This window comes from Schistocerca americana, chromosome 8 (assembly GCF_021461395.2).
Source record: "Schistocerca americana isolate TAMUIC-IGC-003095 chromosome 8, iqSchAmer2.1, whole genome shotgun sequence".
Lineage (NCBI taxonomy): Eukaryota > Metazoa > Arthropoda > Insecta > Orthoptera > Acrididae > Schistocerca > Schistocerca americana.
The window spans coordinates 49,666,848-49,683,096 of record NC_060126.1 but is presented as its reverse complement, the minus strand read 5'-3'; positions in this window follow the sequence as shown (position 1 = coordinate 49,683,096).

Here is a 16,249-nt window from a genome sequence, read left to right as displayed (position 1 = left end):
AACCAATCAACTCAGCATAAATGCATAATCTTCATTCAAAAACTGTGTATCTGCTTTTATCGTCAACGACGGCGCTCACTATTGTAATACCCTCCTATCGAACTGACAAGTGAAACAAATCTCACAGAAGCCAAAGGTGCTAGAACTGCAGATCAACGATGTGGCCACGGACGCCACCATTAACACTTCGTCGGAGATGCGCGACTTCAAATCGTTGGACCGATGGGCATCCGGCACAGAATGTTACCACAGACTCTTTCATCAGATAAGGTTTTACTTCAATATTATTTCTTGCCAAACACTGTACCAGTTAGTTTAACGGAACAAACCGAATTAATTGTAATTCTTATTTCATTTAGCAACCATTGAATTCCTAATTCGTTATTACGGAGAGTGTCTTATTGCCTAAGGTCACAGAGCCGCTTTAAATGCTTCCACATCAAAAGACGGCCTGGTCCACACAAAAAGGCCGTTCATGAGGGAAATATGATAAATCTACTGGCAACCAATAGATGCGCATTCTTCGAGAGGCTACACAATTTTCTAATACATCGCAATGGGTACTCTTTGTGACGCTACAACTGCCAGTTACTACAGATTTCACCACCTGCACAGTGTCTTGATAATCAGGTATTACTTTCGCGGACAATGGCGGATATATTTCCCACTAAACGTATTCTTTGCAGCGTTTAAGGGAATATATGCTATCATTTCAGTACGCTCCTGGCATCTAGTGACACTCCGCTGCACCAGATGTAGTTTTCTGTGAAATATAGCCTTCAGGACTGTGGAAAGTACATATCCCTCCAAACAATGGTACTTGGGAAGTATGGCTACCACCAAATTAGTTTCTGGATGGCTCTTGGGATGTATTCTTACCACAAAATTAAACTCTCATTTGTGGTCCTTGAGAACCATACTTACACCAGTTTTAGGGGAATCCCAAAGCTTCTGAGAATTCGTTTTACCACCTCTGTCTATGACATCATGTGGTAGTACGCTGCACCAGGTGAATGAAAACTGCTACAACAATCCGTTTCTGTTTGTCGTAGGATCACTACTGTTGTCAAAACTCACTGCTTCGATTCTGTAATATACATTATTGTGACTTGTATCAGCTCATACCTTTATTGCGTGATAAAGTTTCAAATATTGTTTTCACATTGTGCTAAATAAACTTCAATATTGGTAACAAATATTTTTTAAATGGAGTAAAAGAAAACATAAAGTAGAAACAGAGAACACTGTCCATTATTTCTTTACGTGTGATGGCAACACATAACATCACACAAAAGGAAGTGGGAAATCCATTTACCACCAGTTTTAATATCTCACAAAGGTGTCGCGCTGATATAAGTACCACCATAGTTTTTGGTCTTAAATCACAAAAATAAAATTATAAAAAAATAAATATAGTCAGTTGATCACATATATAACAGGATAGCAAAAATTTAATCTTCGCTGACTTGCTACAAAAAACGCGTCCGCGAAAGGGTTATGCAAAAATTACCTTTAACTGTGAAAACAGTAAAGCATTGAATGCAGTATGTCTTCAAGTTTTGTTTACAAATGTTGAATGTAGCTGTCTTTCGCAACACGACAAATGCCCCATCTGTAATCAGTTTCCTGAGAGATCTTATGAAGCAACTTTTGACGTAAGGTGGCAGCTGCTTGTATTATCCTTTGTCACAGCTCATCTATGTTTGCCGGAAGTGGAGGAACAAACACTTTGTCTTTCATGTAACCCTATATGCAGAAGTCCATTAGAGTTAAATCACGTGATCGTGGCGGCCAGGTTATTGTTCTACCTCGTCCAACCCGAGTCGGCACGTTCCTACAGAGACACGCGGTAACTTCACAATGATAATCTGCTTTGAATGACAGACGTTTCCGTAATACCTTTCACAATACGACATTAGGCATATTTAATTCTAAGCTGGCAGATCTCGTTCATTTACCCGGACAACGAATGTAAGACTGCCAACATTTGCAAACTTGTTCGATTACTGCGTCAGAGGTTGATGGTCGAGCCTGATCTGGCGTCCTATCTGATACACATCAAGTTTCTGTGAATCGATTGCACCAATTAATAACAGTTTGTCTCTGAGGTGGAGGCTTGCGATATTTAGTCCTGAACTGTCTCGGATCTTTAGTATCGGATTTTGATTCATGGAACCATAAACAACACTGAGCACGCTCTGCACCGTTATATGACTCCATTGTGACTCATTCGCGCATGCTACCTTGCTGGAATTTCGGAAATTGACGGTGTTAGGCGGGAATGAAACTTGAAAATATATTGCAGTCAGTGTTCTATCAAACATTTCTGTCAGTTACTTACCCTTTCACAATAAAAACTTTCTTTTGTGTAACTGATTTATCAACAGCGAATGTGTGTGGGCTTACATTCAAGGGGAGCATAAAATGTTAAAATTAGTCTGATGGCAATAAAAAAGGGGTACCTCTACTGTAAAATAACATTTAAAAAATAAGCAATTTAAAGGAGATTGACGTGCAGAGCGTTGCTTACCCACGCAGTCAACCACCTGCTACATTCGGAATCTCGGTGTTTCCCTCTGTACATTGCTACATGCTGGGATCCCCCTTGGCACGCTGTTCCACGTGGTGGTCGAGATGTCGCTGCTCAGCTTCTGCGGCTGGCATCTTGATGTCATGCTATGCGTGAGGAGGGTTTCTGCGACGGACTGAATATTTCTAGTATTCCCAATGACGTTCAATCGGGTTCACGTCAGCAGAAACCAGTCATTCCTTTCGGGTGATTCCTACTTCCTGGAGCACTGTTCGTGCCAGGTGCTCCTCCATCATCGTCTCGTAAGGCAAACCTGTCCCCAGCGTGTTGACTTTAGGGATGGACAATAGACCGCAAATGACCATCGATAACGCCGAGTGACACCTGATATCCGCACATGATACTGGCCTGAAACATGACTGATCCGGTGAACTCCAACAGAGCGCTTGGGACTGCACTGAAGCTGACCACTTCACCTCTCTCGGGCGACGATCATCAGGCGTCAGACAGTTCCCACACTCGTCCGTGGAGAGAAGGTGACGCTGTTGACGCAGTGTTCCATTGGCTGTATTTCTAACGCTGGGGGAAGGGCCGTAGTGCTCGTCGAGTTGCGCTCCAACAGCACAAAGTTCGGTAGTGTGGTACATTACATTAATGACGTAGTAAACGGTAGGATTACCATTAGTGTTCGGTGGCAGGAGGAGCGGAACCTCTGGTCACGTGAATACAAGGTTATAAATACAAAACTAAATAGGGGCAATGCAGGCATAGGTTTAATTACGAATAAAAAAATAGGAGCGCGAATAACCTTCTTCTGGCAGCATAGTGAACTCGTTATTGTAGCCAAGATAAACAAGAAGCCCACGTCCACCACAGTAGTACAAGTTTGTATGCTAACCAGCTCTGCAGCTGATGAAGATATTGAAGCAATGTATGATGAGATAAAAGAAATTATTCAGACAGTTAAGGGAGACGAAAACTTAATACTCATGGGGGACTGGAATTCGATACTACGAAAAAGAAGAGAAGGAAAAGTCGTAGGTGAATATGGACTGGGGGAAAGGAATGAAAGAGGAAGTCGCCTGGTAGAATTTTGCAAAGAGTACAATTTAATCATAGCTAACACTTGGTTTAAGAATCATAAAGGAATGTGGAAGATTGGCGCCTGACAGACATTAAAAGGTTCAGATTGATTACGTAATGGTTAGACAGAGATTTAGGAACTTCGTTTTAAATTGTAAGATATTTCCAGTGACAGATGTGGACTTTGACCACAATTTATTTGTTATGAACTGTAGATTATAGCTGAAGAATTAACAAAAAGGTAGGAATTTAAAGAGATGGGAATGGATATACTGAAAGAATCAGTGATTGTACAGACTGTCAGAAGGAGCATAAGGGAATGATTGAGAAGAACAGGAAAAAGGAATACATTAGAAGAAGAATGGGTAGCTTTGAGAGATGAAATTGTGAAGGCAGCAGAGGAGCAAGTAGGCACAAAGACGAGGGCTAGCTGAAATCCTTGGGTAACACAAGAGATACTAAATTTAACTGACGAAAGGAGAAAATATACAAATGCAATACATGAAGCAGGCGAAAGGGAATACAATTATCTCAAAAATGAGATCGAAAGGAAGTGCAAAATCGCTAAGCAGGAATGTCTAGAGAACAAACCAAAGGATGTAGAAGCAATTATCACTAGGGGTCAGGCAGATGTCGCCTACGGGAAAATTAAATACACCTTTGCAGAAACAAGTAACACCTGTATGAACATCAAGAATTCAGATGGAAAACCTGTCCTAAGGTAAGAAGGGATAGCAGAAAGGTGGAAGGATTATGTAGAGAGTCTATACAAGGGAGATGTACTTGAGGGCAATATTATGGTAATGGAAGAGGACGTAGATCAAGATGAGAAGGAAGATATGATACTGTGCGAAGAATTTGACAAATCACTGGAAGACTTAAGTCGAAACACGGCCTCGAGAGTAGACAGTATTCCGTTAGAGCTACTGATACCCTTGGGAGAGCCATCTGGTGAGCAAGATGTATGACACAGGCGATATACCCTCAGACTTCAGGAAAAATATAGTAACACCAATTCCAAAGAAAGGAGGTGCTGACAGGTGTGAAAATTACCAGACTACCAGTTTAGTAAATCGCAGTTGCAAAATACTAACACGAATTCCTTACAGACAAATGGAAAAACTGGTATAAGCCGACCTCGGAGAAGATCAGTTTGTATTCCATAGAAATCTAGCAACACGTGAGGCACTACTAACCCTACGACTTCTCATAGAAGATAGGTTAAAGAAAGACAAACCTACGTTTACAGCAGTTGTAGACTTCGAGAAAGCTTCTGACAATGTTGGCTGGAATATTCTCCAAACTCTAAAGGTAGCAAGGTTAAGATACAGGCAGCAAAAGACTATTTACAATTTGTACTGAAACCAGATGGCAGTTAAAGAGTCGAGGAGCACGAAAGGAAAGCAGTGATGGAGAACGGAGTGAGGCAGGGTTGTAGCCTGTCCCCTACGTTACTGGATCTGTTTACTGAACAATCAGGAAAGGAAAGAAAAGAAAGAATTGGGGTAGGAATTAAAGTCCAGGGAGAAGAAATAAAAATTATCAGGTTTGCCGATGACATTGTAATTCTGTCACAGACAGCAAAGGACTTAGAAGAGCAGTTGAATGGACAGTGACTTGAAAGGAGGATATATAATGAACAACAACAAAAGCAATACGAGAATAATGGAATGTAGTCGAATAAAATCAGGAAATGCTGAGGGAAATACATCAGGAAATGAATGAAAGTAGTAGATGGGTTTTGCTGTTTCGTCAGCAGAATAACCGATGTTGGTATAAGTAGAGAGAATATAAAATGTAGACTGACAATGGCAAGAAAAGCGTTTGTGAAAAACAGAAATTTGTTAACAACGAGTATAGATTCAAGTGTCAGGAAGTCTTTTCTGAAAGTATTTGTATGGAGTGTAACCATGTGTGGAAGTGAAACATGGACGATAAACAGTTTAGACAAGAAAAAAATACAAGCTTTTGAATTCTGGTGCTACAGAATGTTGAAGATTAGATGGGTACATCACGTAACTAATGAGGAGGTACTGAATAGAACTGGGGAGAAGAGGAATTTGCGGCACAATTTGACTAGAAGAAGAGATCGGATTTTAGGACACATTATGAGGCATCAAGGAATCATCAATTTAATACTGAGGGAAGCGTGGAGGGTAAAAATGGCAGCGGGAGACCAAGAGATGAATACAGTAAGCAGATTCGGAAGGACATACGTTGCAGTAGTTACTCGGAGATGAAGAGGCTTGCACAGGATATAGTAGCATTGAAAGCTGCATCAAACCAATCTTTGAAATGAAGACGACAAAAACATCAACACTTGGTAATATTTGGTAGCACTGGGAAGAAAAGAAACATAGCCGGCCGCGGTGGCCGAGCGGTTCTAGGCGCTTCAGTCTGGAGCCACGCGACCGCTACGGTCGCAGGTTCGAATCCTGCCTCGGTCATGGATGTGTGTTATGTCCTTAGGTTAGTTAGGTTTAAGTAGTTCTAAGTTCTAGGGGACTGATGACCTCAGATGTTAAGTCCCATAGTGCTCAGAGCCATTTGAACCATTTTCAAAGATACATAAATAAATGTGTAAGAGAGAAACTAGGGAGCGATGACTTCTGTTTCTTTTTTCGTTTTTTGGTTGTTTGTTTTGTACATAATTAGAAATGCAAAAAAAAGGTTCAAATGGCTCTGAGCACTATGGGACTTAACTGCTAAGGTCATCAGTCCCCTAGAACGCGGAACTACTTACACCTAACTAACCTAAGGACATCACACACATCCATGCCCGATGGAGGATTCGAACTTGCGGTAGCGCGGTTCCAGACTGTAGCGCCTAGAACCATTAGAAATGCACATCATTCATTGTTAGTCTAGTGCATGTTTTATATCCTTACAAAACATAAATTACATTTTATTAGTGATAAAACTTAGCTGATCGCTTAACTTCTGCGCTTATATACAATCAAAGCAATCAATTTCGATGCAAGAACAATTTACATGCACAAACGTAAAAAAATCCGTATAATTATTGTTGTTATTTTGTACTCAATAGAATGTTTTTCATCATGATCAAAGGCAAAAGTTTCTTATTATTACTGATAAATTTGCGAAAGCTGTTTACGAAAACCAGAAACATGTTGTATATAAGTTCGACGAAGAGCTGAAGCGATGTCTGATATACTTTTGTTTTGCGTTTCCTTCTTTTTACTTTACTATTTCTTAGGAAATTGCGCTTTCTAGCGCTGTGTGATAAACCCGTTTTGTTATCTTTATTTTTGCTGCTATAGCCCTCTCTTTCAAGTTACAGATCAACAATTTTCCAATATAACCTAAATTAAACATTGATAATTTGAAATTTGCTATGAATATTGTTTATTTTTAAGTAACAGACAAGAGGATAATAATGTAGCACAGAGATGTTTCGCAGGATACATGGCCGTTTGTACATTTCCACTTTGTTTCTACACATTTCACCGCTTCCGGTTTGTAGAGGAGCCTTGTAAGGCATATGTAAAGAAAACAAGGGGGAGGTTACCATGAGAAAAAGATTGAATAATCAACGAAAGGATAACGTTCTACGAGTCGGGGCGTGGAATGTCACAAGCTTGAACGTGGTAGGGGTGGTTCAAATGGCTCTGAGCACTATGCGACTCAACATCTTAGGTCATAAGTCCCCTAGAACTTAGAACTACTTAAACCTAACTAACCTAAGGACATCACACACACCCATGCCCGAGGCAGGATTCGAACCTGCGACCGTAGCAGTCCCGCGGTTCCGGACTGCAGCGCCAGAACCGCACGGCCACCGCGGCCGGCCGTGGTAGGGAAACTAGAAAATTTGAAAAGGGAAATGCAAAGGCTCAATCTGGATATAGTAGGGGTCAGTGAAGTGAAGTGGAAGGAAGACAAGGATTTCTGGTCTGATGAGTATCGGGTAATATCAACAGCAGCAGAAAATGGTATAACAGGGGTAGGATTCGTTATGAATAGGAAGGTAGGGCAGAGGGTGTGTTACTGTGAACAGTTCAGTGACCGGGTTGTTCTAATCAGAATCGACAGCAGACCAACACTGACAACGATAGTTCAGGTATACATGCCGACGTCGCAAGCTGAAGATGAACAGATAGATAAAGTGTATGAGGGTATTGAAAGGGTAATGCAGTATGTAAAGGGGGACGAAAATCTAATAGTCATGGGCGACTGGAATGCAGTTGTAGGGGAAGGAGTAGAAGAAAAGGTTACATGAGGATATGGCCTTGGGAAAAGGAATGAAAGAGGAGAATGACTAATTGAGTTCTGTAACAAGTTTCAGCTAGTAATAGCGAATACCCTGTTCAAGAATCACAAGAGGGGGAGGTACATTTGGAAAAGGCCGGGAGATACGGGAAGATTTCAATTAGATTACATCATGGTCAGACAGAGATTCCGAAATCGGATACTGGACTGTAAGGCGTACCCTGGAGCAGATATAGACTCAGATCACAATATAGTAGTGATGAAGAGTAGGCTGAAGTTCAGACATTAGTCAGGAAGAATCAATACGCAAAGAAGTGGGATACGGAAGTACTAAGGAATGACGAGATACGTTTGAAGTTCTTTAACGCTATAGATACAGCAATAAGGAATAGCGCAGTAGGCAGTACAGTTGAAGAGGAATGGACATCTCTAAAAAGGACCGTCACAGAAGTTGGGAATGAAAAGATAGGTACAAAGAAGGTAGCTGCGAAGAAACCATGGGTAACAGAAGAAATACTTCAGTTGATTGATGAAAGGAGGAAGTACAAACATGTTCCGGGAAAATCAGGAATACAGAAATACGAGTCGCTGAGGAATGAAATAAATAGGAAGTGCAGGGAAGTTAAGACGAAATGGCTGCAGGAAAAATGTGAAGACATCGAAAAAGATCTGATTGTCGGACGAACAGACTCAGCATACAGGAAAGTCAAAACAACCTTTGGTAACATTAAAAGCAACGGTGGTAACATTAAGAGTGCAACGGGAATTCCACTGTTAAATGCAGACGAGAGAGCAGGTAGGTGGAAAGAATACATTGAAAGCCTCTATGAGGGTGAAGATTTGTCTGATGTGATAGAAGAAGAAACAGGAGTCGATTTAGAAGAGATAGGGGATCCAGTATTAGAATCGGAATTTAAAAGAGCGTTGAAGGACTTACGGTCAAGTAAGGCAGAAGGGATAGATAACATTCCATCAGAATTTCTAAAATCATTGGGGGAAGTGTCAACAAAACAACTATTCACATCAAGACACTTTCATAGGATTTGGCGACCTGGAAAAAGCGTTCGACAATATAAAATGGTGCAAGCTGTTCGAGATTCTGAAAAAAGTAGGGGTAAGCTATAGGGAGAGACGGGTCATATACAATATGTACAACAACCAAGAGGGAATAATAAGAGTGGACGATCAAGAACGAAGTGCTCGTATTAAGAAGGGTGTAAGACAAGGCTGTAGCCTTTCGCCCCTACTCTTCAATCTGTACATCGAGGAAGCAATGATGGAAATAAAAGAAAGGTTCAGGAGTGGAATTGAAATACAAGGTGAAAGGATATCAATGATACGATTTGCTGATGACATTGCTATCCTGAGTGAAAGTGAAGAAGAATTAAATGATCTGCTGAACGGAATGAACAGTCTAATGAGTACACAGTATGGTTTGAGAGTAAATCGGAGAAAGGCGAAGGTAATGAGAAGTAGTAGAAATGAGAACAGCGAGAAACTTAACATCGGGATTGATGGTCACGAAGCCAATGAAGTTAAGGAATTCTGCTACCTAGGCAGTAAAATAACCAATGGCGCACGGAGCAAGGAGGACATCAAAAGCAGACTCGCTATGGCAAAAAAGGCATTTCTGGCCAAGAGAAGTCTACTAATATCAAATACCGGCCTTAATTTGAGGAAAAAATTTCTGAGGATGTACGTCTGGAGTACAGCATTGTATTGTAGTGAAACATGGACTGTGGGAAAACCGGAACAGAAGAGAATCGAAGCATTTGAGATGTAGTGCTATAGACGAATGTTGAAAATTAGGAGGGCTGATAAGGTAACGAATGAGGAGGTTCTACGCAGAATCGGAGAGGAAAGGAATATGTGGAAAACACTGATAAGGAGAAGGGACAGGATGATTGGATATCTGCTAAGACATGAGGGAATGACTTCCATGGTACTAGAGGGAGCTGTAGAGGGCAAAAAATGTAGAGGAAGACAGAGATTGGAATACGTCAAGCAAATAATTGAGGACGTAGGTTCAAGTGCTACTCTGAGATGAAGAGGTTAGCACAGGAAAGGAATTCGTGGCGTGCCGCATCAAACCAGTCAGTAGACTGATGAAAAGAAAAAAAAAAAAAGAAAAAGCCACTCATTATTAGGTAACGCCGGATAGTTATGCAACACACCTAACGCACAGGTAACATGTTACGACCTTGTCTGAGCAGAACTACTGACAAGGGGACCTCTCCATCGCACCCCCCTCAGATTTAGTTGTGAGTTGGCACAGTGGATAGGTCTTGAGAAACTGAACACAGATCAATCGAGAAAACAGGAAGCAGTTGTGTGGAACTATGAAAAAAATAAGCAAAATATACAAACTGAGTAGTCTATGCGCAAGATAGGCAACATCAAGGATACTCTGAGCCCATGGGCGCCGTGGTCCCGTGTTTAGCGTAAGCAGCTGCGGAACGAGAGGACCTTCGTTCAAGTTGTCCCTCGAGTGAAAAGTTTAATTTTTTTATTATCAGACAATTATTAAAGTTCAGGCACTCGCACGTAATCAACTTCGCTCTCCAAAATTCCAGGACATGGTCAGATTTGCTTGGACATATGCAGGATTTGACGGTCTACACACGGAAAAATTTGAAAACGTAAAAAACATGTTTGGCAGAGCACAAGGAAAACTGTGCGACTGTGAAACTGTTGCATTCATTTGTTGCAGTTTATGTGACAAACTCTTATGTTTTCATCACTTTTTTGGGAGTGATTGTCACATCCACAAGAAAACCTAAAACGGGCAAGGTAGAAGAATCTTTTCACCCATTCGCCAAGTGTACAAGTTAGGTGGGTCGACAACATATTCCTGTCATGTGACGCACATGGCGTCATCAGTGTCGTATAGAACATATCAGACGTGTTTTCCTGTGGAGGAATCGGTTGACCTATGATCTTGTCATCAAATGTTTTAGGTTCCCATTGGAGAGGCACGTCCTTTGGTTTAGTAATTGCACGGTTTTGCGGTGCGGTCGCAAAACATAGACACTAAACTTATTACAGTGAACAGAGACGTCAATGAACGAACGGACAGATCATACATAACTTTGCGAAAATAAAGAAGATAAACTTTTCACTCGAGGGAAGACTTGAACCAACGACCTCTCGATCCGTAGCTGCTCACGCTAGCCACGGGACTACGGCGCTCCTGATTTCACACTTTCCTTGATGCTGCTTATCTTGCACATGGACTACGCAGTTTGTATATTTGGTTTATTTTTTTCATAGTTCCACTCAACTTCTTCCTGTTTTCTCGATTGATCTGTGTTCAGTTTTTCAAGGCCTATCCACTGTGCCCACTTATAGCTAAATCTGATGGGGGTGCGATGGGGAGGTTCCCTTGTGAGTAAATTACCGTAGTCTACACTTGGTTATGATAGAATACGGTAGCTTACGGTAGTTTTACAAAGTGTTCCTAATGCACCCTGAGCGGCGTCGAAGCGGTTGCGCACCGTCTACGTCGACACAGTCCTTCCAACTGCTGCCAAAAAGGCAGCGCCCAGTTCTGTCGCAACTTGAGGGTAGCGTTTATCATTTAGGCTTGTTGACTGCAGGCGGCGACACGAGGCAGATCTTCATTGTCGTCCTGCTGAGGATTACAAACACCGTCGCACTAATGAATTTGCACACAGAATGCGGGTTTATTCTTTACCTTAAACACACAGGCGGCCAAAAGAATAACGCAAACTGAGCACAGAATGAGCGTGGTGACGAATTTTTCTTGAGGACCTTAACATCACTCATACTGTTAATATACACTGATGAGCCAAGACATTACGACCACTTTCTTAATGTCGTGTTGGTCCATCTTTGGAAATCAAATACTTCAGTGAACGTGTGTGGCATGGATATGACAATTCCTTCGTATGTTTTTGGAAGTATGTGGCACCAGATGTGTACGGAAATGCAGCTTGTGACACAATGACGACGACGTATGGAAGTCTGGGTCTAGCCGTGATTCGTACACGGATAGCCGAAGCACTTAAGGTGACTTCTTCCATAAAGCGAGAAATAGATGTTCGAGTGCAGCTAAACTCCACCGGATGGAGGCCAAACTTTCGCCGACTCGCTGTTGCTCACAGGAATACCCCCAACAGCCAACCATGAAAACCAACGGCACAATGTGAACAGACTGGCTTCGGTAATTAAATCGCCACTCAACTTTGATGTCCTGGGTCGGTGAGCTACGGACCTCGTAGCGATCGGGACAGCTCCCACACACTCAGACACAGCGTAGAGACCGCCAGTGGGCCCGGCCCATTGCGGCGTGCGGAGATTTCCTGGCTGACCCACATCAACCGACCGGCTGCTGCGCACTGGCTAGCCGGAAACTAGAAGCAACAGAACAAAGGTAGTACAAGATGCGAATATCGATACACACCGCTGCTGCCACATGTAGAAAGAGGAAGAACCACGGCATTACCGCAATAACTGTGGGAAACCAAACGCAGAGTAACAGTCAAGGTTTAATCCAACGCATATGCCGGGGCCAGCACGGCTCATCCAGCACGATTTTTCATTGTCGTCATTCTAATATACAGCTGAGGGCAGTTCCTATTCGCAACTGCGAATACATTTCCTGTACATCAACATTAGTTTACTATCATACTTATCAAAGCAGTGTAGCACGATTCTGGCCTTGTGACACCGACAGTTATCGTGCTGGAAGATGCCATCGCCGTCGGGGAACGCGTCGAGCACTAAGGAGTGCAGGTGATTCTTGATATTGTTGACCTAGTCCACACCTTCGATTATCGCCACATGTCCCATGGACACAGAGGTGAATGTCTCCCGTAGCAAAGTAGTGCCCTCAACGGCCTTCGTCAATGACGCGTTGAGTTTCGAGCGGCCGTTGCCTGGATGACCTTGTGTCCGCTCACGACCATCGGCCTGGTGCAAACAGAAACGTGGTATATCCGATCAGGAGACACATCTCCATCCATCCATTCATCCATTCATCTACTAGCTCGTTCTCAGTGGAATCGTAATAAATTGATGGAGCTGTTTGGATCAACATCGAAACGATATTGCAACGGAAGTGCTTTCGGTCACCTTTGTGTCGCTTTGGCGCTCCTGGGAGACGAAGTATTTCGGCTGCGCTACTTTGTTTCGGGCGTTCTTCAGAGCCAGACATGTTGTACTCCATATCGGGCCTAACTTAGGTGTGATTATGTAGTACTCACTCTGTCTAGTGCGTATCGGAGAGCCAGACATGTGTATCATATTTCGGGTGGAAAAGTTAGCATAGAATAAAGAAAGCTATGTCGAGTGCTGTAAAAGACAATTTAAAACTGTGAATTAATAATAATCAAACAGGATACGTTAATGAGAAGTGTCGCCCTCTGTAGATACTGAGACTAACCTAGGCAGGTGGCATCCTGCAAAAAGCACAATCACAGGTTAAATTGACAGCGTAGCAGCCTCCGCCCGAAGAAGACCCCACGATCGACGACCTGTCTACTGCGCTGGGGACACAACTTTAGAAGACGACGGATTGGTGGCAAGAACGGTCAGAGACTCTTATTCAATCTCTCCAGATCTCTCCAGCTTCCAATTCTGACTTCCATAGTGACACATACTTTATAGTTCTCAGAACAAAGTTGTAATAGTTCTTGAGCATTTCGGGAAAAGAACAATGTTAGTTGGGAAAATTAAAATCTGTTTTTAAAAAATTGTTGGCCAATTTGCGAAAACAAATATGATCAGAATTCCGAATAGCTCCCCAAGCTCTTTACGGAATGCCGGAATGACATTTTTTGTGTAGGTTTTAGTGTATAAGATAATTGGAGTAATGAGGGCCGTTTTCAATGTGCTGTACTGCTGCACAGTAAAAAAAGGAAAAAAGTCCTCCACTGAACATGAGCAATCAAATACACTTGAACTCGTTAACTATGCCAATGAGGTAGTAGGGGAGGCATTTACAAAAATGGAACCAAGCAGAGGACATTTTGTAGCCAACAAGTTTGGATAATATCGGTACTAGTTTAGTTCTAAGTCGATAAACGTCTTTGTGGGGGTTAAAATGTCTTGGACACACCCTCTGGAGTGTTACAAGTTGTATTTTATTTTGAGAACTAGACAGGGTAACTGTCATATACTAAACAGGCCACAGAACCCACACTCGAAAAATGTGTTGTTGTCAAATCCACTGTTTACCGTCAACCGTACGGCTCGTATCATATCGACTTGAAACTGGAACGACACCGCAGCATAGGGCAACTATCCACCAGTCCAGTCTCAACAAGATTTTCCAGGTATAAAGCCGGAATACACATGTTTTTTTATTCTATTCTGTCTAGGTTTTGAAGCGAGTTGGCCAGCTGTGCAGTGCACGTGGCCGCAACAGCACCAAGCAATATTCAGTTTACGGGTGAAAGTTGTATTAATGTTTTCAGTAATCGGTGTGGTATGAGTTTTAGTGGGGGTCTAAGCATTCTGTTTGAAGTGCAGCTGACGAGGTTTCGCACTAGGACTGGCGGGGATCAGAGGTACTTGCGCAGTCTCACCTACAAAGTAAGCTGAGTCTTCGCCATTTGCTTTGCCTGGAAATGAGATAGGAAAGGTGCCTTCCTGCGCGTGGTAGCCACACGGTCCGGGGCGCCTTGCCACGGTTCGCGCGGCTCCCTCCGTCGGAGGTTCGCGTCCTGCGCTCGGCATGGGTGTGTTTGTTGTTCTTAGCGTAAGTTAGTTTAAGTTAGACTAAGTAGTGTGTGAGCCTAGGGACCGATGACCTCAGCAGTTTGGTTGCGTAGAAACTTACAACAAAAATTTCCAAAAAAAAATGTGTATTGCGAAGTAGTTTTGGGAAGCAGGGGACGACCTACACTACAGCGGGTACCAGCCGGCGGCACAGTGTTCAGTTTTGCACGGGCAGCGACTGCCCCGGGCGTCCTGCTTACGAAACTGCGCGCGGGCACCAGGCAGCAGGCAGCGGCGGGTAGAGACTCGGGCCGCGCGCCGCGCCGCGCCGCGCTGCAGCGTCGTGCGGAGGCGGTCCCGTAAACAGCGGCCAAATTACAGGCTGGCGCTGGCGGCGCGGATAAATAACCCGCGCGCGCTGTTATTACCGTGCGGGGGACCCGCAATTATCCGGGACCGGCCGCGCCGGCGGAGGCTGCTGCCGCTGCTGCTGCTGCGGCGGCGGCGGCGGAGGCGGCGCCGGCGGCGGGGGCGGAGGAGGCGGCGGCGGCGGGGGCGGGGCGGGGGCGGCTACCGTGTGCGCTACCAGGATACCGGGCCGCGGGCGTCCCGGCTGCAGCCTGGAGGCTGCGGGAGAGGTTCCGCGAGGCGCCTGCGCTACCAGAGCGCACGCTGCCGAGCCGAAACTGGGACTATCCACGCAGTCTCTTTTAGAATTCTAGACTTCACCCTACACTCGAATGAAAACACAGGCATGTGAAATTTATTACAACAGGAAACATACGTGAATCGGCCAATAAGTAATGCAACGCAATTTTTTTTTCTCGGCCAATTTCGGTTGAAAAAAAAAAATGCGTAATTTGTTGTGGAGCATCGTGGAATATTCCTGCTTCAGCGCCTATAGTTTCATGAAGTTCCCACAGCGTCTGTATCTAAGCTGCGTTCCAAGCGGAGAACTGTCACTGAGTTTCTTTTGACGGAAGACCAGAGCAACGCAGATATACGTAGTCACTCGCGGAATGTCTTCTGAGACCTGTCAGTGAGTAGTTGGGTAAAGCGTCTGTCTGATGACACCAGTTTGATAGTGAAGGATCTTGTGTGTAATATTGAAACAGTATCAAATAATGTAGTTCATGAAATAAGTTCCTGGCTTGTGGAAAATAATTTGATGCTAAATCACAGTAAGACTCTGTTTATACAGTTTTTACAATTCAACAAGAACCGATATTTTGATCAGACAGAATGGGCATATTATAAGCGAAACGGAACAGTTCAAGTTCCTAGGCGTTCGGATAGATAGTAAGCTGTTGTGGAAAGCCCATGTCCAGGATCTTGTTCAGAAACTAAATGCTGCTTTATTTACCATTAGAACAGTATCTGAAATAAGTGACACTTCAACACGAAAAGTAGTCTACTTCGCATATTTTCATGCGCTTATGTTGTATGGTATCATTTTTTGGGGTAAGTCTTTTGATTCAAAAAGGGTATTTTTGGCTCAAAAACGGGCTGTTCGAGCAATATGTGGTGTAAGTTCGAGAACCTCTTGTCGACCCCTATTCAATAGTCTGGGAATTCTGACATTGCCCTCACAGTATGTATTTTCTTTAATGTCGTTTGTTGTTAGCAATATTAGCCTATTCCCAAGAGTTAGCAGCTTTCACTCAGTTAATACTAGGCAGAAATCCAATCTGCATGTGGAATGCACTTCCTTGACTCTTGTGCAGA